The following is a 4,254-nucleotide window of genomic DNA, read 5'->3' on the forward strand; positions in this document are numbered from 1 at the left end:
GCGTTCAGATGTATATAGTGAAATGAGAGTTACATAATGATGACACATGACGTATGAGTAATTCCTGGTCACAAGTGCAGCAGAAAAAGAAAAACAGAGCGAGGACGGGGACAGACAAAATTAGCACCACATCCCTAAATTTGAATTAACAGACAGAAAAAGGGGAACAGTAGGGTCCATAAACCCTGGGACTTTAAAGGTGCCGAGTAGTTTGTTGGTAAATTGAATCAAAGGGAGCATATAATCATACAAGATACACATTTTAATTATGAACAAATAGAGAACAATATTTACAATTCAGATTAAAAATTGTGTTGTCTGCCTGCTGCTTAAAAAAAAACAGAAGGAGATCTGTCCCCTTCTGTCTGGGCCGATCAGAGGGCCCTTAGGGTAGAGCGGGCTGCATCTGTGTCTGCTCTACATATGCAGAGTGGACACAGACCTGCCATCCGCCCGCCACGCGCATTGTGGCCCACGACCTGTTACCAAGTCGCCAAAAGGTTCCTCGCTCCTCAAAAAGTTGGGCACCCCTGGTGTACAGAGAGTAACCTGATCCTAAACACAGGGAAAACTAAGGAACTGATTGTAGATTTCAGAAGGAACATGACCAGTGTAGTCCAGATATAACACCTTTTTATTACTGTTAACAACCCCTTATACTCCAAACCCCCATTCCTACTTCCCTCTTTAAAGAGGAGGGCCGGTTTAAAAAAAATAAATGTAAAAGTCAGCAGCTGCAAACACTGTAGCTGCTGACTTTTAATAAGCAGACTTACCTGTCCAGGGCGCCCGCGATGTTGGCCGCCTGAGGCTGACCCGTCCCTCGGCTTTTGGTCCCGGCGCCGCCATTTTGGCTAAGGGAAACAGGCAGTGGAGCCTTGCGGCTTCACTGCCCGTTTCCTACTGCGGATGCACGAGTCGCGCAGCACTTTGTGAATGGGGCGCGCTGTGTTCTGGGACACACAATTCCCAGAACACAGCGCGACCCATTACCCAGAAGACGCCGCAAGGAGGAGAGAAGAAAGAAGATCTCCGCGGAGGAGGAAGAGGCAGATTAGGATGATGTGCCTAGCAACAGGCATTTCTGGTATGTTAAAAAAAAAAAAAAAAAAAAAAATTTATGATTTTTTTTTTTTTTATGTCTTTTTTTTTTCAGGGTGGCCCTCCACTTTAATGAAGAGAGCACACCATTCTTCTTCCCCATATCAATGGGATTGTGTCTGGGCTGTCTACTGTTTTCCCGTACCTCATTTCAACCTTTACCTTTTCTTTTATCAACATTTGTTTTGGTTTATTATAGTTATATTCTAGATCTATAATAATCACTCTCTCGCTATCTATATTGCGGGATTTATATTTTTCCCATCAGTATATTTGATACGACCATGATATCTTTAGGCTAGGCTGCCAAGATGGAATTTCAGTGTTTGTAAGTGGCCTGATTGTTTTGATTGCTTTCTTTTAGTTTAGCACCTTAGCGAATATTCATATAAACAAATATGCAGAATATGCTGCTAGAGATATGTATTTCTGTATTTCTATGTTGGCCGCACGTTTTACCATTGACCTGTCTGATTCAGGCAGGTCATTGGCCCTTTGCTAGGGGACTAGGATCAAGCGCATGGCTACACTACCCCTTTGGAGATACATGTCCTTTGTATTGGCTATATTTGATCTCCATTAATGTGCCTATTCTGATTAAACTAGGTACCTCTCTGCAAATGGCCGCTCTGGCTTTGTATGCCATTACTAAACACTGCTGGATAACTGCATCAGCGTACTACTCTGTTCTGGAGTTTCAAAAATGGCCGCCTAAGCTTTAGCACGCAATATATCCTATGCGCGGAACCGCGACGCAATACCCGCGCATGCGCACTTCCTTTTAATTTTAAGAGTTTCCAAAATGGCTGCCGGAGCTTCGGCATGCAAGTTTTCCTATGCGCGAGGCCGCGACGTGATATCTCGCGCATGCGCACTTCGCTTTATTCGTGAGAAGACCGGAACTAGCCCTCTCCTCCCCTTGTTTATCTTCGCCCGCAGCTGGAGAGGCATAAAACCCTTCATTCCCATCAGTTGCCTCTTGGCAATTATGGGAATTGGATGCATAGTATGCACACACCAGATAGCCAACTAACGGGTAAGCTGCCAGAAGACTTTGGTCACTGTCTATATCCCCTGTTATGGCTCTATGAACCAACCTATATTAGTGGATCTTTTTTGATCATAACATTTACCTCTTCAATATTCTGGATTTTTTCCTTATCAGCATTCTTCTTTATTTCAGCTTTTAATCTACTACATTTATTTCCAATACACTATATGGATTGTAACTTTGACCTATTTGGAAGTTTACATAACCTTTTTCAACAATCCTCATTGGTTCAATTTCTCCAGTATGGTAATTATGAGATTTTTGATAATACTTATTTTTACAATTGGTTCCCTTTGCTAAGGGTCCACCAAAATTCCCTCTTCTAACCTCCTTATCCCTTTAATTATTTATCTGAATGTTTTATCTCTCTCTGCAGATTCCCATTAGGCGACAAACTTCATTCTGATTTGTGCGTTTTTTTTCGCTACAACAAACACAGAGAATTTTTTTAACACTGTCTTAGAATGACTTCTGTCTAATATTTTGAATTCTTTGGAGCATTGGCAATATCGGTGAGATATTTATCTCTTGTATTTGTTGATCTATCCATTTAAATTGTATTCTGTATCTGTTTTAATAATCCAACTTATGCAAAAACCATGCTAAAACTATTCATATTAATTGTTATTCATTCTATTGATCATTGTTACTCTATGCACGAATTGACAATAACATTCTTTTATTATCTATTATTCTAGCTTTGTTGGCTGCTCAATCATTTTTTCCTGAAGAAGCCCATTCCGGGCGAAACATGTTGAGAATGATTGCAGCTTGCCTTTTCTTCACTTGTCTTGTTCGGTGAAAAATGAGATCAAATATGAATATGCCTTTTCTTGCAAATTGATGTCAAATCATCGTTTTTATGAATGTCTAAACTAAAATTGTGTATAGTTTGAATAAAATTGTAATATTTTATATATCAAGATTTCTTTCTTGGTTAAAACGTTTTTGATTGGATACCGTTAAAGTCCCGGGGGTTGGTGATTCCCCAGCCCTCTTTTGGCCCCCCCTGTTTTTCTCTGTTGTATTCTTCTGGAGTATAAATGGCCATAACAGCCTTTTATTAAACAATCTGGATAAAACCTCCCATATAAAACTTTGAATATATCACAAAATTAAACTTCAGAAACAACATGTTTCAACCCCAATCTGTTGGCCAATGACGGAGCTACCCACTTTTTCCCGATATATATCACCAGTGCACTGCGGTACCCTTTTCCCAAACATAATAGGCCTCCAACTGTACCGTTCGGAGACAACCCCCTTCCCGCAGTGCAACCATTCCCGTATTCCAGCAATCTCTTGATGGAATATCCGGAGGGCCATACTACCGATGAGCCCCCCACCCCATTTTACCACATCTGTTACTGCTATCGTCAACAGACAAAAACCCAGCCAACATGCCAGCTGTCATGATGACCACCCGTATTCGATCCTGAAAAATAAAGCACACATTAACACCATAACACCATAACCTATAAGGGAGGGAGGGTGGGAAAATCTACCTCCTTCTTCTGTCCCTGCAAACCGCAATGATCCCCCAAGCTCCGCCCCTTCCTTAAATACGGCCACTCTCCTTGACTATTCCCTAGCCAACGCCCCCTTGAGCTATTCCATTATTAACTCTATGTGTGTCAGACTAGACACACAGTCCTGCCCGGCCCTGCACTATTTTCTCTGTTGCTTTTGCGTTCCGGGCCTTACTGGCCTGAACCAGCACCGCTTTTTATTAAAGGCGTGTGCGGAGTGGGTCTCTACCTTTAAGTTTTTGGGAACATGCATTTCTAAAAAAACTGATCATGGACAATCAATGTTAAAGCCATTATTAAGGAATAGCAGCGTTTATATTTTTTTTGCGACTCCTTAGGAAGAATTGCTTGAGAAGGAAGGTACTAGAGACCTTCTATAGCTCTGACATTTAGGGTACATTGAGGTATTGTATTCTACTTTGGTATCCTAGTTGTACGCAGGCAGATAAAAATACTCCAGAGAGAGAGAGTGATCCGAACAGCGCAGGAAATTGTAGGGTGTGAACTTATTTCTCTAGAAGAAATATATGAGACTCAATGCCTTTGTAGAGCAAGAAAAATAGTGAGAGACCA

General features: G+C 41.4%; 1 long non-coding RNA gene across 1 annotated transcript; it reads left to right on the plus strand.

Annotated features, from left to right (window-relative positions):
- Nucleotides 1-2,044: 2,044 nt before the first annotated feature.
- Nucleotides 2,045-3,069, plus strand: LOC143930015 (uncharacterized). The gene is made up of 4 exons (XR_013262688.1): nt 2,045-2,137; nt 2,285-2,398; nt 2,529-2,664; nt 2,851-3,069. It is a non-coding gene; the product is annotated as an uncharacterized LOC143930015 (long non-coding RNA).
- The last annotated feature ends 1,185 nt before the right edge of the window (nt 3,070-4,254 follow it).

The sequence above is a fragment of the Lithobates pipiens genome, unplaced genomic scaffold (assembly GCF_037356315.1).
Source record: "Lithobates pipiens isolate NorthernLeopardFrog02 unplaced genomic scaffold, aLitPip1_a1.2 Scaffold_25, whole genome shotgun sequence".
Lineage (NCBI taxonomy): Eukaryota > Metazoa > Chordata > Amphibia > Anura > Ranidae > Lithobates > Lithobates pipiens.